Source organism: Rhinopithecus roxellana, chromosome 9 (assembly GCF_007565055.1).
Source record: "Rhinopithecus roxellana isolate Shanxi Qingling chromosome 9, ASM756505v1, whole genome shotgun sequence".
In the NCBI taxonomy this organism is placed as follows: Eukaryota; Metazoa; Chordata; class Mammalia; order Primates; family Cercopithecidae; genus Rhinopithecus; species Rhinopithecus roxellana.
The window spans coordinates 41,835,826-41,861,589 of NC_044557.1; the positions used below are offsets into that span (position 1 = coordinate 41,835,826).

Consider the following 25,764-nt stretch of genomic DNA (forward strand, 5'->3'; position numbering starts at 1 on the left):
TACTACTCAGCCATAAAAAGCAATGAATTTAATGGTATTCACAGCAACCTGGATGGGATTGGAGACCATTATTCTAAGAGAAGTAACTCTGGAATGGAAAACTAAAGACCGTATGTTCTCACCCATAAGTGCCAGCTAAGCTATGAGGATGCAAAGGCATAAGAATGATACAAAGAACTTTGAGGTCTTGAGGGGAAAGGGTTGGAAGGGGTGAGGGATAAAAGACTACAAACTGGGTTCAATGTATAATGCTCTGGTGATGGGTGTACCAAAATTTCAGAAATAACCACTAAAGAACTTTCATGTAACCAAATACCACCTGTTCTCCAAAAATCTATGGAAATAATTTTAAAAAAGAAAAAAGAAAAAGCACTGAAGACCATTAAAAAATAATTTATAAATTCCAAGTATTAACTTTGAAAATTATGATTTACAAAGACTTCAGGGGAAGTATTTATCTTTTATAGAGCAAAAATCTGGCTAATTGTTTCTTCTAAGTCTAACTAACCATAAAATAACAGAAAACATTCTGATTTCCGGAAAGTACTGAATTTAGGAAACTATCCAGCAACAAGCATAAAAATCAAATAATGATTGAAAACTATTTTTTGTAAAGAAATGAAGCCAACTTTGGAAATTTGGTGTTATGTTCATATATATATATATATATATATATATATATATATCACTTGAAATTCAAGGAAATAGCCCAGGATAAAGAATATATTTCAAGAAAGTAAGTGTTGGTCACGTGTCCTCATGAGGCCTGAATATCAGTTGAAAGTAAGAAAATTATTTTCTTAGGCAAGGAAAAGGAGATTTTCAGATGATTTAAATATCCAAGTTTCTCATTTTGCATGAGTCTGAAGCCTCCATTTACACACTGTGGATTTCCCCACTTAGTTTTAGTCACTCTGGAAGTCTTTGCACTTGTGTGTGCACAGACACACATCCACACAACGACCCACACTCTATCTCTTCACTCCTGTTTTGTGGCAAGTTGTAGTTATTTTCTATAAGGTGATACTACATTTAATCAGTCACACTTTGATAAAAGCATCATCTTACCTGTGAAGGTGGTGTAGTCTAAATATCAGAAAAGAAGAAGAATAGGAACTTGAAGTTTCAAATACTGCCTTAAATAGAAACTCTGAAAAGGACATACTGCAGTTGTTCTCTGCTGAACAAATGGTTTAATATTACTTGAGGCCACTGCATACCTCATCAGATTTATTTACCAGTTGATATAAAAATTGCTAATTATTCATTGATAATCACTTTGTCTTTCTTCTTCGGGTTTGCATTAAATTACAGCACTTCTTGAAAAACTGAGTAGTCCCAAATTTGCAGGAAATGTAAATGATGTAAGAGATACATTTCCAGGAAATGTAAATAAATAATGTTAAAAAAAATGGTAATGTATTGAGACATAATAAAAGTTCAGAAGGATGAAGTACTTGCAATGTGCTACTTCCTATCTCATTTAATGCCATGAACAACCCTCTAAAGCAGGCACTGTTACCATCTGCATTTAGATGTAAGCCTTTCTATTACATAACTCGCCAGCTACACGTAATTGATAAGAAACAGTAGGTGACAGAATTAGGACTTAAATCCTGGTCTCTTTGACTGTAAAAATGCAGGCTTTCAGCCACAGAATTAAAGGAACCTTACAGGTAACCTTGTCATTCCTCCTTGATTTTTTAGAAGAGAAAATTGAAACTGGAAAAAGTTGAATGGCTTACTCAAGGTCATGCTGCTGTTGAGATAAAAGATAAAGGACGAAACCCAAGCTGAACACGCGTAGTCCACTGTGCACCTTCTACTACTCGACATTGTTTTGGACAGAGTTCATCAAGGGATACATTTTATCTCTACCTCTTAAAAATCTAAATTTAAAATGTCAAAAGTTTAATGTGTTCTTCCAATGTCAACAACAGCCACAAAAATTGTTATAATTTAGTAGAAAAATCTGCAATGTACCATAAGGAAACATTGCTGCCATCATTTTTTACTGATTCGGGAACCACTTTCAAGCAATCAAATTAGATATTTTGAATTGTGTGAAAGAAACAAAATTTATTCATTTTTTCATAATCTCCTACGTGATATATCACTGCATTTCTTCTTTGCCATAGAATTTCTCTTTTATTTTAGATTTTATAATGGTTCACTCTGACTTTTATTTTAGATTTTATAATGACTTCATCAGTTCATATCCTTTTCATTTAAATATTCAGTAAGTATAGTACACAGCATACCTTTAAAAATAATTTCTTGGCTGGGTGCGGTGGCTCACACCTGTAATCCCAGCACTTTGAGAGGCCGAGGTTGGTGGATCACGAGGTCAGGAGATTGAGACCATCCTGGCTAACATGGTGAAACCCCGTCTCTACTAAAAATACAAAAAAAAAAAATTAGCAGGGCGTGGTGGCGGGCGCCTGTAGTCCCAGCTACTCGAGAGGCTGAGGCAGGAGAATGGCATGAACCCAGGAGGCAGAGCTTGCAGTGAGCCGAGTTCATGCCACTGCACTCCAGCCTGGGTGATAGAGCGAGACTCTGTCTCAAAAAAAAAAAGAAAAAGGAATTTCTTTATGGTGGCATTGTGCCTTTGAGTAACCATTCTGTATTTGCATTCAACTTTGCTAAACTAAGCAATTTTCTTTAATGTCAACCTTGATGAACAAGTAAGCATTAAGGCAACATTTAAACACTAAAGCAATATATGGTTAAATGATTCTAAATAAACTAAACCAGTGTGACATCATAATTAGTTTCCCTGCCTGCTTTGAGTAAATTTTCTTTCCAAAATTCCATATATGCCTTTTATTTGTTACTTTACCAGAATTCATCTAAGAAACACCCTGCAATTAAATGCAGCAGGTTTTCCAATAATAAAGTTTGCTAAATAAAACTCAGCAAAGTTTAATGGATTCATGTTACTACAAAAGAAAAGTGCTTGTTTTTAGGAAATTTTGATCTTCAATGTTTTTTTGGTTTTATCTTGACAGTAAATCTTTGAGGATATAGTGTAGTCAATAAAATAATAAACAGAATAGAGGTGAATTCAAGACTTACACAAAATGTAAGCCAGTTTGATGAATGATTTTGATCCTCAAAAATCTGACTTGCCAGAATATTGAATTTAGATATTTTTAAACTATTTTACCTAAGTTACTTTGAGTTTTTAAAAATAGATTTTATCTTTTAGAGCAGTTTTTCTAGGTTCACAAAAAAGTTGAGCAATAGGTACAGTGATCTGTCATATAACACCTGCCCCCATACACAGAGCCTCCCCAGCGATCAACATCCCATGTCAGAGTGGTGCATTTGTTACAATTGATGAACTTACATTGGTAAGTCATTATCATCCAAAGCCACAGTTTACAATAGGGTTCGCTCTTGGTCTTGCACATGCTATGGGGGTGGATAAATATATAATGCCATGTGTTCACCATTGCAGTATCATACTGAGTAGTTTCCCTGCCCTAAAAATTTCCCTATGTATTTCCCCTTCCTCCAACCCTTGGCAACCACTGGTCTTTTTACTGTCTCTATAGTTTTGCCTTTTCCAAAACGTCATGGAGTAAGAATCACAAAGTGGGCAGCCTTTTCAGACTGGCTTCTTTCACTTAGTAACACACACAAGTTCACTCTATGTCTTTGCATGGCTTTCTGGCTAATTTTGTTTTAGCAATGAATAATTTTCCATTGTCTGATACACCACACGTATATCATTTCACCTACTGGAGTACATTTTGGTTGCTTCCAGATTTTGGCAACCACGAATAAAGCTTCTAAAAACATCCCTTGGCAGGTTTTTGAGTAGACATAAGTTTTTAGCTCCTTTAGGTAAATAACAAGGAGTGTGTTTGCTGGACTGCATGGTGAGAGTATGTTTAGTTTTCTAAGAAACCACCCAACTGTCCTCCAAAGTGGCCTTTCCATTTTGCATTCCCATCAGCCATGAGTGAGAGTTATTTTACTCCACATCCAAGACAGCAATTGATATTGTAGGTGCTGTGGATTTTGGCCATTTTCTATTTTTTGTTTTTATGTTTGTATTTTATTATTAATGTGAGTTACTTTTATTAAGATTTTATCCTTCAAATCACAGTACAAACATTGTTTTGTGAAATATTTAATATTAGGTAAAGCTACAGCAATTCATTCGGTGTGAATTAAATCTAGATAGATAAAACTTCCTGTTTTAAAGTGAGTGTTTTTGCAAAACTCTGTTGACTATCTACATATGGTAAGTGGAGTAAAATTCAAGGAAATAATTTTAAAGCAAAAAGTAACATACAAATAAAAATTTTTATGGTGGTTGTGATGATCATGATTAATTAGTAGATAATTAGTAGCTAATACTGGTAAGTTTACAATTTTTGGAAATGTAATGGCTTATTCAACCGTGTCATTACATTTTAATTTTACATTACATTTTAATTTTACATTACATTTTAATTTTACATTTTAATTTTCTATACCTGTACCCTTTCATCATTGATTTAAAAATCACTACTCCAAATACCATGCCATGAAAAGAGAAACACTGGGTTTGAATCAAGGTTTGGTTACTTGTTAGGTGACTTTCCATCTGTTAAATAAGTTTTCTAGGCTTCTAAAATTAATTTTCGGGTGGTGATGTGGGGTTGAGGAATAATCATGAGAAGGGAAAATTAAATAAGCAGAGTAAGCTGGTGGTAAACGTGTCATTCCCTTCTCTCCTCTATAAACATTATATTAATAAAACTCTGAAACTTATGATGTTTTTAAAGAATATTTTAAAATTTTATTATACCTAGTAGTTTCCTCTTAAAAATGTAATTATTAAATTATATGACTTCAAGAAATTAATACAGGATTTTTGGAAGAAAAAAGTTAAGAAATAAAAATATTTGATATATACAAAAGAAGTTAGAAAAAACAAAATGTTAATAAAAGACTACTTTTCATTAATGGACACAAATGATAGATATAGAATCTATCTACATTTAAGAATATATCTAAATAGTGCTCATAAAACAACAGTCACACACTATACTTGTTGGGCAGAGAACACTTACACATTTAGGTAAGTGATGGTAATATCCCTGATGGTTACATGTGACCTCTGAAGCAGTCCAACGTGCTTCCCAGAAATGAAACCCTAAACTCATCAAATGTAATGCCAGTGAATCCTAGTAATGCCCCTAGGCGTAAATCTAGGTATAAGCTGTTGTATAAGCCACCAAACCCCCCGTCAAAAAAATCTTCTTGAATGTTTTCATAGTAGTAATTTCTTTAGGTTGCTTTTTGGTTTATATACCTCTGTAACTGCATGAGTCCTTTACACAAAACACAATTGAATTTTGAGAATATAAGATTTTAAAATATGTTGGTGAGGTGGAAGAAAGATTCAAGTATTAAAAGTATTTAAAAATATATAGTTTGATAGTAGTCCTGAAAAAGAGACTTTATTATCTGTTTGAATTGAGCAGCAGGAATTTTTATAATTACTGTAGAGTTTCCTATGTTCTTGGATGTTTTTGTCCATGACACCTGAAGTGTCTTTATTGGTAGAGGCTGCGTAGACAGTGAAGTTTAGGCTGGTACAGATGTCTGTTTAGAGAAACTAAGAATTCATGTGCTGATGCATACATGACAGGTATCAATATTTCAGTCTCAATTGCCTAATATGATACCTTCCCCTTGGCAGTGAATATCAGCAACCCAAAGAGCTATGCAGCCTCCAGGTGTCACTGCCCTTTTCAGAAGGACATGAAGGTCTGCTGCAGTGAAACTTACAGCTGTTGATCCACTTGGTTAAGTTCTGTGTGCCAGGTATCTCAGCTGTAGAAGCGCAAACATGTGGTGTCCCACAGATTCCTAAGGGCTCTAAAACAAGTCATACTAAAGGATGTGCCATTTGTAGAAAATAGAAGCATCATATTATTTCACATGGCATCATGCTGCGTTGCCCAGACTGAGTGCAATGGCACAGTCATGGCTCACTGTAGCCTCAACTGCCCAAGCTCAAGTCATCTTCCCACCTCAGCCTCCCAAGCAGCTGGGACCTCCAGGGCACCAACATGCCCAGCTAATTTTTATAGGCATTTGTAGAGACATGGTCTCACTATGCTGCCCAGGCTCGTCTTGAACTCCTTGGCACAACGGATCATACAACCTTGGCATCTCAAAGTGCTGGAATTGTAGGCATGACCCATTGCACCTGGCCCAAGTATGATTTTTATTAGGAGTTTAATCACTAAGCATTTCATCATTTCTTCCTGGTCACACCAAGAGGTGTTAGCTCTGGTCTCCAGTCACATTTTGTCACTCTTATTAGGTTGGTGCAAACCTAATTGCATTTTCTGCCATTAAAAGTAAAAGCAAATTACTTTTGCACCAACCAATACAACCCTGTGCCTAGCACAGTATCAGACATGTATAGACTGTATAAACTATCATTACTCTTTACTCTTCAAGGTGTTACTGTAAGTAATAACAATTGAAATGAAGTTTGCAATTACGCTACTGCACATTTCTTTATATCCTTTTCTCTACCTTATATACATGCTTACACTTTAATAGCTGAATTCCCAATATTTTATTAATTACATTCTTAATGATGAGGTCAGAGGGCAGCACTATCTAATGGAAACATAATGTGAGCCCCATAATATTATTTTAAAACTGTAGTCTCCTTGAAAAGCAAATGTAAAATAGTCAGTTTTTATGACATATTTTATTTAACCCAATATATCCAGATTATCATGTCAATATGCAATTAATATATAAATATAAAAGTTCTTAATGGAATATTTTGTATTATCTTTTTTGTAACAGCTCTATACAATACCAGATGTATTATATACCTACAGCGCATCTTATTTGGATGCTAAAGTTCCCACATTAAAGGTAAAATGTGTATATACTGCACAATAACACTCAGCCATAAAATGGAACAAAGTAACATTTGTGGCAACCTGGATGAAGCTGGAAGCCATTACCCTAAGTGAAGTAACTCAGGAATGGAAAACCAAATACTGTATATTCTTGTTTATAAGTGGGTGCTAAGCAATGAGGATACAAAGGCATGAAAATGATATAATGGACTTTGGGGACTCACGGTAAAGTGTAGGATGGGAGCAGGGGATAAAAGACTCCATACTGCGTACAGTGTACACTGCTGGGGTGATGGGTGCACCAAAATCAAGAAAATCAGCATTAAAGAACAAATCTATGTAACCCAAAACCACCTGTTCCCCCAAAACTATTGAAGTACAAAAAAAGCAAAATGTAGCCCTACCAAAATCATTAGGGTGTGTTTAATGAGAAAATATTTTATACTACTTATCTTTTTAAATTTTAAATTTGTTTCCATGAAAAATAAATAATATTTAAAATGTATTTCCTCAGTAGCAGCAGCCTCATTTCAAATGCTCAGCAGTCAGGTGGGGCCAGCAGCCACCATGTCAGACAGCGCATGCTGAAAGCAGTGTGCTTTCTGCCTGCCTCTGTGCTAGGTGTTTGTGAAATCTTTTTGAGTTTCCCAGGGGACTGCTTGAAAATACCAACAAAGGGGGAAGAGAAAAATAACTTAAAATATCTGTAGATAAATATAAAACCCTAAAGTTCCCATATAAGCCCAAGATGTTACTTAGATGACATTTTGGCTTCTACCTAATTCTGAAGTAGAAAACCAGACGATTTTTTCCAGAGGGCCTGTGTTTTGACTTGGAAAATCCTGATTTTAGGAAAGGAGTTTCTTTGAATGTGAGAAAAAAAGCTTTTCCTTGCAGTTTGGAAAATTTGTATCTATAATAGAAAGCAGTCTTACATAAGTTAGAGGTATCTAAATAAGACTTTGTGAAGGGTGCCTGGTAACTCTTTAATTTTTTTTAAAAAAGTTACCTTAAATGTCATACGTTAAAGTGTAAAAGAAAAGCTGATGGAAATGTTAACAAAGCACTGGAATAGAATAACGGTGGCTGAGAGGCTACATTAGGAAAAGTAAACCTATAACATTTTCTAAAACATATGTAGAAAGCTCTGATTTATATAAAATCTTGCTTGTTGTAGAAATTAACAGCAAATATTCAACCATTTAAGGATATGTGAATGGCAGAAAATAGGATATGTGGGGGACAGATAAATCATCAATCTGTTTGGAAGATATAGATTGGCCACATAAAAAGATATTGGTTATATGACCAGCTTAAAATGATAAATAATCAGGCTGGGTGCAGTGGTTCATACCTGTAATCCCAGTACTTTGAGAGGCCAAGGCAGGAGGATTGCTCGAGTTCAGGAGTTTGAGACTAGCCTGGGCAACATAGCCAGACTCTATCTCTACCAAAAATTATATATAAAAAGTCCGGGTGTGGTGTCTTATGTCTGTAATCCCAGCACTTTGGGAGGCTGAGTCAGGCAGATTGTCTGAGGTCAGGAGTTCGAGACCAGCCTGGTCAGCATGGTGAAACCCTGTCTCTACTAAAAATACAAAAAAAATTAGCCAGGTGTGGTGGCAGGCTCCTGTAACCCCAGTTACTCAGGAAGCTGAGACAGGAGAATTGCTTGTACCTGGAAGGCGGAAGTTACAGTGAGCTGAGATGGCGCCACTGCTCTCCAGCTTGGGCAACAGAGCAAGACTCTGTCTCAAAAAAAAAAAAACAAACAAACAAACAAACAAAAAATATATATATATATATATATATATAGAGAGAGAGAGAGAGAGAGAGAGAGAGACACAATATTAGAGAGAGAGAGAGAGAGAGACACACACAATATTAGCTGACATGATAGGATGTGTCTGTACTCCCTGCTACTTAGGAGGCTGAGGCAAGAGGGCTCCCTTGAGACCAGGAGGTCAAGGCTATAGTGATCCTTGATTATGCCACTGTACTCAGCCTTGGTGACAGAGTGAGATCCTGTCTCTCTCTCTCTCTCTCTCAAAAAAAAAGTCAAATAATCTTGATTGTAAAGTCTTATCCTAATATATATTTTACTTTTTTTATATTTTAGTAATATTGTAATATAATGTATTTTAGAAAAGGTATGTGGTAAAAGTAGAAAAAAGGGCTTTAACGTGTAACGCTAGATTAAAATAAGTTATAGACACAGAACACAACAGTGGGCAGATGAGAAGAACAAGGAGAACAGAGGGGCTTCGCAGGGATAAAACGCCACCATCATGTGTGCAAGATGAACATCTTACACAATCAGGTTTTCTACTCTGGAGTATATCATTCCCATAATTTTTTAAAACGCTGTTATTCTTTTTTAAAACACAAAAAAAGAGCCCCAAAATACTATTTGACCTCATTGGCTACTCAAGTTAGGCTTTATTTCTTTCCTTTACAACAAAACTCTCCTCTTCCCTTTCATTTTTCCTTAAACTTACCTCATCCTGGCTCTCTGTTGTCTCCAGCCTCCACCACAGTTGCTTTAGACAAGGTGACTGATGAGGTCAGGACTGCTTATCTAACCACCAGTGCTAGGCCTTGCTCTGTTTAAGGTTGGCCTTTGATGTACCTGATCATCTCTGCTATCCTCAGGCCGTTCTCCTCGTTTTCCTCCTATCTCATCAGCCGCTTACTCTTACACTGCTCCACTTGCTGGTTCTTTTCTTTTCTTTCTGACCTCTGGATGTCTTCCCCTACCTCCAAGCCTCTTGGCTTAGTCCTTAAACTTCTTTTCTCGGCCCTCTAAACTCACTGGTGGTGATGCCCAGCCTCATGGTGTAAACACCATCTCTACAGTTTCAGAATCTTAACATTGTGTACCTCACCAACACATCTCTGAACAAACTCCAGCAGTGTTCTCAATACTGCACATAGAGGTCTGATGGGTGCCTCAATCTTCCTGTGCTCAAAAGGCAACTCCTGATCCTTCCTCTAAAGTTGGTCTCTCCGATGTGTCTTCTTCCATCTAGATAAATGGCAACTGCATTTTCCAGTTCCTCAGGCCAAAAAACATGAGCCATTATAAATACCCGTCTTTCTCTCACATCTCACCTTTAGTCTTTCAGCTATTTTCTTCAAAATATCCCAAATCTGACTCATTCTGACCACCCCTGCTGCGGCCTTGTCTCCATTTTCTTTCCTCTAGATGAAATGGCAGCCTCCAAACTCATGTTACTTTTCTCATATTTTGCTATTCTCAACACAGGCATTAGAAGAATCTTATGAAATGTAAGATACAGTGCATCTGTCAATTGCACCTGTAACCTTCCAATGCCTTCCCAACTCGCCTGGAGTGAAAGCCAATGTCCTTCTGATACCCCGGAAGTCTCTATCAGGAGTGGGTCAGGCACTTCCGCTTCCAGGTTCCCTGCTCTCCCACTCTTCACCAGTCGCGTGAGCTTCCCTTGCTGGTGCAGGGACGCCATGCGAGCTAACACTGCAGCACACTCCTGGAGGGCTCTCTGTCCTGAACAGGGCTTGCTCCGTACCCCATTCTCACCTTTGGAGGTTCAAACGCCTCCTTCTCACTGAGGACTTTTCATGGGCTGCCTATTTACATTTAAACGTTATCTTCCCTCTACCAGCAGCACTTTCTATCTGCCTACCCTGAATTATTTCCATAGCGTGCGTCATCATTTAGGATATTATGTAATTTACTTGTGTTTTCTATGAGTATCTCTTTCCGCTACTATTATAGAAAGTAACTCAGAAGAGATTTCTGCTTGTGTATTTTCCTCCATACCGTATCCTTTGTGCACAGAAGAGTGTTAGAGCCTAAGAGATTGCAAAATGAATATGAGATTATATAATTATTTGAATATTCAAAACCTCTATGTAAGGAATTGTGGGTGAATCAAAGATTAAGAATGTGTATCCCTAACCTGTTTTCTCCCTCCAGGAGCTTCTCTTGTAAAAGTTACCCAGACCTCCTTGTTGGTAAGAGTGAAGGACCTTGCACAGTCTACACGTTTCTCTCCGCAGAACTAGCTGTTACCTCCTTTTCTCTCTCACCAGCCCTCTTTATCTTTTTGAACTACTCCCTTGCCTTGGCTGGCTAGAGTCTATGAATTTATGCAATTTCCATCTCAATAACATAAAAAAACAAATTCTGTCTCAATTCATGGAGTTCATTATATATTTGTAATAAATGGAATTCAAGTGCAACCTGTGGAAAGCATATTCATGTATACCTTGAATTTAAAATGTTAAAATATTTCCGTTTTTTTTTTTTTTTCCTGATCTATAGGTGCCTCTACTTCTTACTGGAATTAGATAGTTCAGATTAATGAAATGTTATTAAGTAAAGTCTATAATCGGAGTATTAGAATATGGAACATGGACAACGGATGAAAATCTTAGCAGTACGTTCTCCAATTCTGTGTCTATAAACACGAATTCTTGGTGGAAAACATTTGTTGTATTACATTCACTTAAGAGAAGTAGAGTAAGTTAGAGGAGCTAGAGCTCTGACAAAAGTAAACTGATATAACTAGCATATGGATTTTTTTTTCTAAATTAATACTGTTTAGAAAGAGGTAGCCAAGGGACATAGAATTTCAAATGATTTTGTTTGGGGATGACAAATGTTTTCATCATGATCTTTTCTCATTTATAACCTAAGCATGAATTCCTATAGCATTTTTACTCCTTCCCGCCCCCACAAAGTACATTCAAATCACTTTTCCCATTCACTTATTCCAATGCCTGCACAAGCTGTTAGGCAAATGTCATTATCCCAGGGTTGCAGGTGAGGAACTGAGATTGTAGGTTCACATCTTTACCATGGGATAATGACCTTCCATATGCAGAATGCACTGATCTCTCCATCCTCATCTGTCACTGCTCCCTACTCCATGGTGCCTACAAGAGTCCAGCTGTACTACCTGCCCTTCTGCACAGAAAGCTGAGGTTTCCACACTCCTGCTTAGTGCCCATGCTGTTAGCTTCCTCTGGATCAAACATCCATCACCATCACAGACCTGTGTCAAACCTATCCTCTAAGGTCCAGCTCAACTGTTCACTCGTCCATGCAGTTTTGCTAACTCATTCATTCACCTGGCATTTACTGTAAGTAACCCTATGCCAGGCTGTTTTCCAGATGTAAGGATTACAGTTATGAAAACAACTCCTTGCCTTCCTTGAATTATTTTCTCTCCAATTTCTTATGGTATTTATTATGAACATTTTACTCTACTAATTACTTTTTACTTTGTAATACAATCAATTTATGCATGACTTATCTGCACTCCTGAACTAAGAAATACATAAGAACAGATGCATGTGTGATTAATCTTTGTACTCTACCATTTCTTTAGCTGGCACTTAACAAATGCTCAATAACTACTGGATATGGAGTGATACATTGCCAAATAGTATACAATTCCTTAGAGGAAGGTTCCCACTAGATTTCACTAAGCCAAACCCCAAAATTGCCTATTTTTTTCCAATGCAGATAAACTGGTAGAATATTTAGAGCTAAGTTAATTTGCTTATTCTGATATTTATGTGCCAAACTTCTGAAATTTCATCTTTTTATTTTATTCTTTTTGTATTTCTTGGCTCACAATCCAATTTACTTGAGTAACTTCATTCATAAGACAAATCAACTAAATCCCAGTTTAATAAAAAATGCCCATTATGTGTGATTCTCTCATTACTTACATCAAATACTTGAATGCAATTGTCTGCATGTTTTTACATAAATTACATTTCTCGCAATACTCTAGATTTTGTGTTCTTTTTTGCATAATGTAATAATCAGCATCCTTCATTTGAATATCATGGTTTAATACCACCAAAGCAGCAGATAATATTTTCAAATAAAAGGAAACACAGTGCACGTTGCTTTAAGTATCTCTCAGGAGAAGGCATATCAAGGAGAGTTTATCATACAAATCATTTCAGTAGGTGCATGACTACCTAAAATTTGAAAAGATGGGCATAAGAGAAGTGTTTGTGCCTTTTAATAAGATAAATTCTACTCCATCTAAAATAAAACACTGGACCAAGCTAACAGGGTACAAATGGATGCCTGGAATGTTCTTTGTTTGCTCTTTACAATGCACTAACTACCGGGCAGGTGTGGCTATTGAGATATGACTAGTGTGATTGAGAAAATAAAGTTTAAATTTGATTAACTATAAATTAAATCAAATTCAACTCTAAATAGCCAGTGTGTCTCATGGCTCCTGCACTACACAGCATAGTCTAGGTTTTCCAGGCACTGTGTTGTAACAGGACACTATCTTATTCACATGGGGGTAGGGGTGAAGCTTTAAGGATCAACAGTCTTCTCTAGCTATTTCTGCTTTGCTTCAGTGGCAAGGGAGGCTCCACAATCTAGAACTGTATATATGGTAAGGAGCATCTAAGTGAGCTCATGGAACCCACCCTCCTAGTATTTACAAACTCCTATGGTCCTTCCTTGAATGTGGGCTGGACCCAGTTCTTCACAAATATTCATTAGAATATTGCAAAAGTGATGGGATATTACTTGAGATTAGGTTATAAAAAGACTGTGGCTTCTCCCTCTTTCTTGGATCCCTTACCCATAGAGAAGCCTATCCTGTGTCTTGAGGCAGCCCCTGCATATGTCTATGTGGAAGGAACTGAGAGCTGTCCACAGCCATGTGCATCGGCATGAAAGAGAGCCCTGCCCATTCCAGGAGTTGAGACTGAGTCCCAGCAACACCTTAACTGCAACTTACAGAAAAACCTTGAGGGCTGAGGCAGGCAGCTAAACCATGCTCAGATTCCTGACCCATAGAAACCATGAAATAATAAATGTTTGGTATTTTAGCCCCTAATATTGAGAGTAATTTGCTGACAGCAATAAGTAACTTCCATCTTAATTTCAGGGCAAGGTTGTGTGAACAACATGGAGGAAGTAACTATACACTGCAACAAGTATAGGGTTGCTAGATTGATTATAATAGCAAATAAAAATACAGGACACTCAATTAAAAGTGAATTTCAGATAAACGACCAATAGCTCTTTAATGTAAGCTTGCCTCATGCAACATTTGGAACGTAATAAAACTTTAAAAATGTTTTTGGAGTTCCAAACTGAAGTGGAAAATTTGTGTTGTACATGGCAAACCTAACCAGATATTCAGCATGTGGATCAGGCTCTCCTCCCTTGAGATGATGCTTAACAGAAGATGAGACAGAGAGAAGAAGTTTGCATTTAACGTGGTGAGTACTGAGGTAAAGGTGACCAGGGGATGTTACTGAAGTACAGAGGAAGAGATACTAAGTTGAATCTAGAGACACAGGTAAGTGTAAGTGCTCTTGGTAGATGGGGATAAAAAGTATCTTCTTGTGGTTTACAAGAAAGGAGAAAGATAAAATTATCAAATTATGTAACAATATGATTGGCTGGGTTTAAAAGTTATTAGATACATAGCTTTGTAGAAGTTTAGAAACACTGAATGCCACTTCTTAGGCCCAAAACTGTGATAACAGTACTAGGAAATTTTCTGAATTACTCAAATAATTCAGGAATCAATGAGAAAATTTTTTGTCATTAAGAAAAAACTTGTTTTAAATATTAAAAGTAATTCATTCTATGACTCAAAAGTTAGTGATAAGGTGGGCTTCAGGCACAATCTGATCAGGCTTCTCAGTTATTCCCTGCTTCTTGGGAAATCTCTTCTCTCTAGGTTTGAAGTGGCAGCTGAAGTTCTGGACTCAGTACACATGGCTCAGGGCATGAATTAGCTTCTTCCCTCAACCATGAAACAAAAACTGTGGCTTTCTCCTGATTGGAGGCACAGGATATGTGACCATGCCTGGACCAATCACCATGGCCAAGGGAATGCCTGAGTTCATTGGGTTAGGCCTGGGCCACTTGCCTGCTTAAGACCCAGTCAACATCAGGGAGACTCACAATGGAGGGTGATAAGAAGGGAGGGTCACCCACCAAAGGCTCGTGGCTGCCACTAGTGGAGAATGTTAAAACTGACTGAGGAAAACCCAGAGCCTCAGCAGCTATGTGAGGACACTGTCTTGAAAGCAAAGTGCTAAAAAGGAAATGAATCTTCAGAAAGAATCGAGGCTAAGTATTTCATCATTTTTACATTTCATCCACTATGTGACCTAGGTATTGTTCCGGTTTTAGAGATTAAAGTGAAGTCTCTGAGAGTGCAAGTCATTTGCCCAAGGCATAATTCCTTTAAATTAAAAGAAATTGCACTTCACGGTGTCTGTAATCGCCTGACAATGGTTTTTCTATTGTTTATATAATAGGTTTGGAAGGTTATTAAGTCTTTGAGAAACTATGGGTATATATAATAAATGACACCCACGTCCACCCACCTCTCAAAAGAGATGTTTTTATAAATGCTGCATGCATTCTGGCTGGGATACACAATGCCTGCTGCCTCTTTCATAAGACAAACTCTAAGAGCTGGGAATAGAGGAATGATAGAAAACAGACCCATGCTAACAAGCTGAAAGAAAAAAGGTGTATAGAGCTGTGAAGAGAGAGGAAGAGGGATTTGAGGGAGCGGAAAAGGGAGAGAGAGGAGGGGAGAGAGAGAGAGAGCGCGCGCGAGAGAGAGCGCGAGCGGGAGAGACTGGGCGGGGGGGAGAGGGAGAGGAAGAGAGAGAGTGAGGAGTGAGGAAGAGAGAGAGATTGAGAGAGAGAGAGAGAGAGAGAGAGAGAGAGAGAGAGAGAGAGAGAGAGAGAGATTGAGAGACTGAGATTCAGAATAGTTTGTGTGCCAGAAAAATTACACCTTCCCCTCAAAATTTCAGATAAAATATTGATGTTAATGAACACTAGACATCTCAGCCACACTCTGACATCTTTGCAGATCTGATGTCAATTCCTTAATTTAATATTGAAGTCCTTTAAATCAGTATTGATGGCTCTTTGAGATACTTACTGAATTGGAATCTCTTATCTCACTCTTCTCCACTTTAACTATATTATATTTCTTTCTAAGTGAACCCTGGGCATCTTTCACTGACTTTTACTTTGCACTTTCATAGACAAATTTCTGCCAAGAATAATATTATCTGAGGAATAGTGTAAGACCTTGACCATCAAGAAAGATCATTGTTGAAAAGTGATTTTTAATTACTTCTTACTAAGGAACATTGAGCTCAAGTCACTAAGGTGATATCACAATGTCAGTCAATTAAATAAAACCATTTAGATTTAATTATCTTCAATGCCTGGTCACATCCTTAGGAAAGTGAATCTTCTATTGTTTAGGTAAAGTTATCTTTGTCACTTTTTTCTAATCACTTTTTAACAGTGCTGGGCTCTAGTCTGATCTTCTCTCTTACCTGAGCTATATTTTTATTGTTCAATGGAATATGTTTAACTAGCTGACAACTTTATTTTATGATAGCAAAAGCATTCAAAATTGTAAATATATTTTTCTTAAAACATTACACAAAGGCAACTGATAGAAGCCCAATGAATAAATGTGGGCATGATAAAACCAGCCCTTAGATTTTTTGGAAGGTATATTAAGAGACTAAATATACAATGATCAGGCAATTATCACAGCACCATTTATGATGGTAAAAACTTGAAGTCAGAACTATCTAAAGGTAAAGACATTAACATATACATAATGTCTTCACCCAAGGGAGAATTTTATTGTCCAAGAGAATGTTGCCTAGAAAAATAATGAAACATTAAGTTAAAAATCTATGAAGTCATGAATACTATAATGATCATGGCAATACAGCAGCATATATAAAAGTGCGCACAGAGTGCAAATAACTGGAAAGAAATAACCAAAATGTTACCTAGCGAGTAAGAGGGTCCAGTTGATTTCTAGACCTAATTATCACTTTTCTGTGTGGTTACTGCGCAACTGCTGTCGAGGTTGCTGCCATGGGTCTGCTGGGCTTCTCTCATTGTATTCTCTGACCTTGAGAGGCCAGCTCAGGCTACTTGCCATAGCTGTTCCAGGGTTCCCAAGAAGCAGGAGCAGAAAAGTGTGACTTAGATGTGGAACCCTTGCAGAATCACTCCTGCTACCTTCTTGTACACAGAAAGTTTCAAGTGCAGTCCAAATGTATGGGGGTGGAAAAGAGACTCTATGTCTTGTTGGGAAGCCCGACGGAGCCACATCCACCCAACAAGTGGATGTAAGCTATATAGCTTATATACAATCTTATATACATTTGGTAGATTAGATTGCAAACAATGACAACAGAATTCGATAGCAAGTGTTCATCTTATCTGTACTGTTTGCTGACTTCAACCTTTTAAATCGAAAATAAAGTATACAACAATTTACACTCTTAAGCCCCTTATTCTCGTTTTGCCCTTTTCTCTTATTTACCATGATTTTGACCTTAGAAGCTTTCCTTTGCTTTTTGATTATTTTATCATCCTGGCACCTTCTTACCTCCTCACTCACTATTGGTTTTGTACCTTCACTGTGACACATCAATCACCATTTTGATCCCTACCTACCAGTGTACCCCATTTAGGTAGGAGCAGTCCCCTCTAGCAAAGGGTCATGGGAGTAAGAAGTTCTAATCCTGCACCTGCCAGCACTGGCCATATGAAAGGCAAGATAGCTCACTGGTCGCCATGGAACTCACCTTAGTAAAATGGAAACATGGCACTAACTGTTAGAATTTCCTCTTATCTAACATAGTGTTAATCTAATATCTGGATGTCTTTGGTATAAGACTTCACAAATCCAACTAACCAAAATAACAACAACAATTATGATATTTAAAAGCCCATGATACTAAATTCTGAACTTGTAATTACTGTGCATTGGTATACTTACTTCTAAATTTTCAAGTTGCCAAAATTGCCCTACTCTATTAATTAAGCCGGGGATGATGCAGTGATAAGGGCTTGCCACATCCATATCCACTATGATGGGATAAAAGCAAAAGAGTCCAGCTGAAAACTAACGCAAAAAACTAGAGAATCTCCAAATATGAAAATAGAATATACCTCCTGAACATTCGAACGCATGATTGACCAGCTAATTTCAAGTGCTGGGAAACAGCCATCTATTTTGGTATATTTGCTTAAAAAGTAAATGAGAAAGCACTGAATAGTAAATAGGCATCCTGTATGGCACTGATGATTTGTATTTCGTATTTATTGTCTATAGCCATACCACCCTGAGCGTGCCCATTCTCATCTGAATTTGGTATTCCTTGTAAAACAGTAATGATTTGTGATATATGTGTATATATATATATGGTGGCTACGCAGAAATGCAATGATTCAGTTTATTTATTTATTTATTTATTTTTTGAATGCTTAAACTATAAAGCAGGGTCTCCAGTCTTTAGGCTTCCCAGGGCTGCACGAGAAAAAGAATTGCCTTGGGTTACATAGAAAATACACTAATGATAACTGATGAGCTTTTAAAAATCACCAAAAATACCTCATAATAGTTTAAGAAAGTTTATGAATTTGCGTTGGGCCACATGCAAAGCTGTCCTGGGCCACAGGATGGACAAGCTTGCTACAAGGCTTAAAATTCATTTACATATACATTCCATTGCCTGTAAGAAAAGTTACAGATGATCAGAATAATACTGACTCAATTCATTTATACTTTTTTCAATATAATCTCCCCTCAGAAATTCTAAACATAAAACAAAATAAACAAAAACTCTTATCTTGTCACTGAAATATTATGCATTAACTATACAGGTGACTAATTGACTAGCAAATGCAAATGCAATGTACATTTGTACAAATAAAATGAATTTGCCTTTAGCCTAGCTGATTATAACATGATTTCACAGTGATAACCACGAAGGCAGGACAAGTATTTAGTGTTTTACTAGGTGATTCTCTGTGTGTGTGTGTGTGTGTGTGTGTGATGGGTGTGTGTAATGTTTATATTTGTAAGTACACAGAAATTCATACACACCCGTTTATGTGTGTATATACATATATGTACACACACATATATATATATATATTTTTTTTCAGGAACTGGTATTTATTATCAAAGTCATATTCGATGTCAACAAGATGCCACAACTACAAAAAAATTGCGCACATTGCAATCTCAATGCAAACAGTCAAATGGAACCCCAGTCATTAAAAAAGTAATTCAAATTACCCCAAAAAGCAACTGAATTTTTTAAACATCTTTATACATCCAGCCAACAAATTAAAATGGTTAACAAGAAAAAATACAAATTCAGAGGTCTCGTATCGATGTTTAAAAAAGGCAACTGCTTAAGCGTTTCTATCAATTCGAACGTCAATCTCTCGGCCACTCAGCTTCATGCCATTCATCATCCGGCAGGCTCTCTCGGCCACCTCTGGCGACTCGAACTTAACCACACCACACCCCTTGGACTTCCCGTTCTCCATCTTGATGTCGGCGTACAGCACGTGGCCACACTCGTTGAATTTGTCCTTCAGCATCTTCCACGTGAAATCGAATGGGAGATTTCTCACAAATATCTGGCAGGCCTTCCTGGCCACCCCAGGAGCATGGCCTCCAGCTCCACCAAAGGAGCCTGCGAAGCTTCCTCCAAAGTTGCCACGCTCCATCTCGATGGCACGGTCAAAGCTGGCACCGCCACCGCCACCCATGGCCAAGCCCATGCGCTCAATGCCAGCGCCCAGGGCCGGGCCCATGGCGGGGCCCATGCGCTCAAGGCTGTTGGCGCCCATGCGCTCCAGGCCCATGCGCTCGAGGCTGTTGGCGCCCATGCGCTCCAGGCCCATCCGCTCCAGGTTGTTGGCGCCCATGCGCTCCAGGCCGGTGGCCATGCGATCCATCACGGGGCCCATGCGCTCCAGGCCAGCCCCCATACCTGCGGGCACCATGCGCTCCATGCTCAGGCCCATGCGCTCAATGGCAGGGCCCATGCGCTCCACGCCAGAGCCCATGCGCTCAATGGTCTGGCCCACACGGTCGATGGGAGCGGCCATGCGCTCAAGGCCGAAGCCCATGCCGGCACCCATGCGCTCCACGCCTGAGCCGATGCGCTCCATGGTCTGGCCCATGCGCTCGATGCTGGAGGCCATGTGGTCAAGGCCCAGGGGGCCCATGCGCTCAATGCCGGAGCCCATACGCTCCACAGAGCCCATGCGGTCCATGACCAGGCCCATGCGCTCGATCTCGGAGCCCACGCGATCCATGCCGTGGCCCAGGCCTGCGCCCATGCGCTCCATGCCGGCACCCCCAAGGCGGTCAATGCCAGGACCCATCCTCTCGATCCCAGGGACGCTTCCTCCACCTCCACCATTTATCCTGCCCATGTTCATCCCAGATCCAAATCGACCCATGTTTTCCATACCACCACCAAAGGGCCCCTCCATTCCTCCCATCTTATTTATTCCAAATCCTATGCCTTCCATTCCCATTCCTGCGGGACCTAGGTTTCCCATTCCAATGCCTTTATTCAGGTGATTGGCATCAATGGGTTGCCCTCCTGGTCCTAACCCCATGCCAATACCACCAAGGCCATGGGGAAGTTGTTGTGGACGCTCAGGAGGGAAGAAATCTCCTTTTGGTAAGGCCCTCTCATCCATCTTGACGTGCATTGGTCTATCAAATAGCAGCTGGCCATTGAACATAGATATAGCTTGCACAGCTTCAATGGACTGTTCAAAAGTAACAGTGCCTATTCCACGACTTTTTCCATCTTTATCTTCAAGAATGTCTGCTCGGACCACCACACCAGCCATACTAAATACTTCCTTCAGTTTCTTCCAGCCAACTTTATAATCCAGATTTACTACAAATACTGTGCTTCCAAGTCTTCCAGCCTTTTGCATTGCTCTCCTGGCATGTTCACCATCAGGATCTTCTTTGACTTTCAGTGGTCTTCCACTCAGACTATGCTTGTTTAGGACTTCCGCAGCTTTTTTCATGCTCTCTTCCATCTTGAATTCAACAACAGCACATCCCCTTGACTTTCCTTCAGCGTCCATTAAGAGCTCCACGTATGTTACCTCACCAACTTTTTCTTTAACCAGGTCTTTAAGTGACTGCCATTTCACGTCAAAAGGTATGTTTGTAATGAAGGCTCTGTATCTTTTAGTTGGATTGGCATATGGCTCAAAGCGATTGCCTCCTCTTTTTATGTTTTTCTCCTTCCTCTTCCCATTCTGAGCAGGTCGTTCTCCTTCACCCTTAGGGCCCGGAGCCCCGTTGCCGCTCGGCACGCCGGGCGCGCCGCTCTCTTCCTCCATTTTGATCTCCGTCGCCGCCACCTCGGCCGCCGCTTCGACCCCTGCCGCCATTTTCTCCGCGTCTGGGCTTTGTGTCCACACACATATATTTACACACACATGTATACCTAAATTAGACATTTAAACCTACTTAAATAGCATTTCAATTCTAAAACTTAAACACACCAAAAATAAAAATTTAAAAAAAAAAGACAGAACTAAGACAACAACATAGCACCAACAAAATGGACCTTTGGTTTCCTGATTAGGTTCTGCATTTCAATCTCAGTTTACTTTAAACTTATTATAGATAAGGAAAAAAAGGAATATATCTAGATTATTGTTTGCATTATTTGTTCAAAAGAGCATAGAGTTCTAAGCTTCCCCTTGGTTTGAGTAAATTTATTCTTGTAATCCCCCATGTACCTTAAACATGCCTTACCCAAAGTATATTATCTTTTAAAACTTATTGAAGAGATCAGTAAATGCTGAACTTCCCTGGCCCACTTATATAATGAAATAATAAAATGTGGTTTAAAACATTGCTTTAATAATCAAATAAGATAATACGTCACATTATTAGTGAAATGTTGGACAGGCTATATATGCTCAATCAATATTTGCCGCTTTCAAACATAATGATGTAGGATCACAGAAAAGAATTTAGTATTCTACTCTGAGGGAATTTCATGGACAAAAGTTTTTATCATATATGCTCGTTTTCCAGGAGTGAGCCCTAAAGATAGATTCACAAATTGTGAATGCCCCATTACTTTGAAGTTTTAAGTTAGAAATGAAAAGAACAGCTATATAAATAACAGAACGTCATTTTTTTTCTCACTAGTGATGCGGTCTCATAGTTAAATTAAGTGAACAGAATATAGTCAAGTGAAAACATGCAATTATAAGTGTCATTCTAATTACTGAAATAGAAATTAATAGCATCAAACTCAGAGTCCAGAACTGTATGTTTGAATGGGAAAATGTAATTGAAGACAGTGGATAGAATCTCAATTAGCAAAGGAAGGTAATGACCAGTAAAGAAAGGGGCAAGGAAAGTAAGAATCAAAGTCTTTCAATTAAAGAGTAATTACATGGGATGAGTAAAAACTGCGCCTGATTGTGTTATACGTACAGACACCACTGCCAGATGTCACACTCATATCACAGCCACACACTGTATACAGAGATCATCTTTATGCAGTAATTTTATTTTATTTTCAAAGTTAATTACTAATGCGTAAGTACAGTATAGCCCTGGGATGAATTTAGGGGAAAAAATGAGTCTATAGAGTTTGGAAAATGGAGAACATCATCTCTAAGAAAATTTGTGATAAACTGAAAATTTCATTCTGTAAAAAAAAATTCACACTAGAAAATCAGCAATTAAATATATTTAAAATAATGTATTCATATCTGATGATTGCCACTGAAGTAACCCAAATGGCAACTTGTTCTTTCAAGAAGGAAACTGATGTAAAAGCAACTCCATAAAACATATTGTGGGTCTCAGCTTATCCATCATTTTTAGCCCCTCAGTGACATGTTCTTCAACTGGAGGTGAAAACACTTTGCTTTCTCTCTTCTCTCATGCAAAGACATTACTGGTTTATTTGTAACATGCCAGTCATTAGTCATCAACACTGGAACCATGTTCCCTGAAAACTAGCTCTTTCCAATTCTAATAATCTGGAGCATATTAGGATGAGCAGGGGGAGAAAAAAAATCACAGAGGGCACAGCCTACTGGATCCGGTTTCCTAATAATCCTTGAAACATAGCATAGCATCACTGTTAACACTACAGGTTGTTATTTTTTTTCTTGTAAATGAGTCTAACTTCTTTATAGATGTGTATGTTCCTTGCAGCACTATTCACAACATCAAAGGCATGAAATCAACCTCAATGGCCACCAACAGCAGGCTGAATAAAGAAAATGTGACATGTATACACCATGGAATACTATGCAGCCATAAAAAGGACAAGATGATGTCCTTTGCAGGAAGATGGATGGAGCTGGAGGCCATTATGTTTAGACCACTAACACAGGAAAAAAAATCAAATGTTCTCATTTATAAGTAGGAGCTAAAGGAAGACAGATGGACACAAAGAGGGAAACAGCAGATACCAGAAGGTACGAGGAGGGAGGGGATCGTGAAAAATAACTAATGGGTACTGGGCTTAATACCTGGATGATGAAATAATCTGTACCACAAACCCCTGTGACACAGGTTTACCTATATAAGAAACATGCATATGTACCCCTGAATTTAAAATATCCCAGCACTTTGGGAGGCCGAGGTGGGCGGATCACCTGAGGTCATGAATTCAAGACCAGCCTGCCCAAGATGGTGAAACCCCGTCTCTACTAAAAATACAAAAATTAGCTGGGTGTGGTGGCAGGTGCATATAATCCCAGCTACTTGGGAGGCTGAGGCAGGAGAACAGCTTGAGTTTGGGAGGCGGAGGTTGCAGTGAGCCAAGATTGTACCACTGCACTCTGGCCTGTGCAACTGAGTGAGACTTTGTCTCCAAAAAAAAAAAAAAAAAAAAAAAAAAAAAAAAAAAAAAAAAAAGCAAACAAAAAAAAAACCCAAAAAGAAACACAAAAATGAGTACAGGCTGGGAACCTGCTTTCTTGCCTTTGAAACCTGGCCCTAACCCTTGCAATTGGTCACGATCTTGGGCAAATCATTTAATCTTTGTTTTAGGCTCCCTGTCTTAAAAAGGGCTCACAATACTTTTGTCACAGGTTTACCATGAAGATTAAATTGGACAGGACTTTTAAAACACTCAGAATGGTACCCCTAAGCAATAAACATCGAAGTGTGAACTTGATAAATAATCATTTTAAAAATAGCACCTACTATAGAGTCTCAATACACATCCATTCAGGGAAGCCAAAAACACTCCTTTTGCTAATACAAGTTGGCATACACAGAAACACACACTAATTTTTTAACTTACAAATGGATCAACAGTCTCCTACCTACCTAGTAAATGTGCTGATTTATGAAATTGCAGCACGTTGTTTAAATTGCTAATGTAAAAAGTGACACACATTTTAACGTAAATACTCACGTAAGTGCCCAATGAATGCCTAGTTTGAAAACATGTACTTAAATCTATTTGTCAGATGGACTCATGTCTTTGAATAGCTATCATTTTGAGATAAAATAGCCCCTACCAGTGGAAGTGTATAAGATGAGTGGCAGGCCCAGTGCTAGAGTCAGAACGTGCCCTGAATAAGCATGCAATGAACAGATTGACTGTTCCTGCAGGCCTGAGTACTCAGATAACGGCTTTCCTGTTTGTAAACTGTTACTACGTCGAGTTCATTTCCCTGCAATACTTTTAGTTTAAGGTCTTTGGTGGAATACAAAAATCGTTCTTAACAAGTCCGTATCTATTTTGATATGATTTGACAAATACAAATCCCTAGGTACGTGGTGCCTGGGTGGACCTGGATTCTGCAGGTGTGGAAGACACAGCTGTTAGAGGAAGCACCCTCTTTGACGGGGCCATGCCAGGCTGTCACCAATGCTTTGGCATCCAGAGGTCACTGGAGCATTTGAGAAGCAGTCAAGGTGCCCTGAATGTTCCGGAGAACATTCTGGAACACTGGAAGCTCGAGACTGCTGAGCTGTCTTGCCATACTCACTGCAGCAGACAGTAAAGAGCAAAATTACAAGAGAGGGAGGCCGTGTTCAAGGTTGGGGGCAGTCAGTTTTCCATCTGGGATTCCTCAGGGCCCAGCCCCGGGCTGATTCCTATCTGTGTGTTGAATGCAGCATCTCTGCTCACTCCAAGACAGTCCAGTCCCTGACACACTGAGAGCAAGTTTGCAGAGCCCAGGTTTCCACCTTGTAAAAGAAAGATGCTAATAAGGAAAAAAAAAGTAAGATGGAATTGAATTACTTATTTTGAAAACTGGTTACTTCCCAGCATCATATGAATATGAAAGACGAAACAATAGGAAGAGTCTCAGCATTGCTAATGTCAAATCAGCCCCTCTCCCAATCTTCGAGGGGTTAAGAGGCTATTATTTGTTGCATGGCTCTATTCAGCAAAATCAGTACATTTGTTTTGTATTAAGAGTAAATATTTCTTCGGTGGGGCACGGTGGCTCACATCTGTAATCCCACCACCTTGGGAAGCCGAGGCGGGTGGATCACTTGAGGTCAGAGGTTCAAGACCAGCCTAGCCAACATGGTAACAACCCATCTCTACTAAAAATACAAAAAAAAAAAAAAATCAGGCAGACATGGTGATGAGTGCCTGTAGTCCCAGCTACTTGGGAGGCTGAGGCAGGAGAATCACTTGAACCCAGGAGGCGGAGGTTGCAGTGAGCTGAGATCCTGCCACTGCACTCTAGCCTGTGTGATGGAGCAAGACTCGGTCTCAAAAAAAAAAAAAAAAAAAGAATAAGTATTTTTTTTCCTTTATAGAACAGTTTTACATAAATATTACATATTTTATATTAATACCCATATAAATGTTTGCTGAAATTGAAAAAAACATCATCTCTAAGGTTCCTTAAAATTCTGAAGAATTCCATGAAGCCTCTACTCTGTTAAAACATATTGATTTACTGACTTGTAGTATTAAAAATAAGTTGCTTTAAAACATTCTGGGATATTGTTGGAGTCTGTTCAGACAAAAATTAATACTGTAC

General features: G+C 38.6%; 1 protein-coding gene and 1 pseudogene across 3 annotated transcripts in view; both read right to left on the bottom strand.

Moving 5' to 3' along the window:
* Positions 1–25,764, bottom strand: part of CSMD1 (CUB and Sushi multiple domains 1) — a 2,044,058-nt gene that overhangs the window by 1,190,962 nt on the left and 827,332 nt on the right. The window lies entirely within an intron of this gene.
* LOC104671357 lies at positions 18,878–21,182 on the bottom strand (annotated as a pseudogene). Of its 2 annotated transcripts, XR_749277.2 has the most exons (2): positions 20,881–21,162; positions 18,878–20,827 (listed from the first exon to the last, which is right to left on the bottom strand). The product of XR_749277.2 is annotated as a heterogeneous nuclear ribonucleoprotein M pseudogene, transcript variant X2 (transcript). The 2 variants fall into 2 exon arrangements; XR_749276.2 differs by having other exon boundaries at positions 18,878–21,182.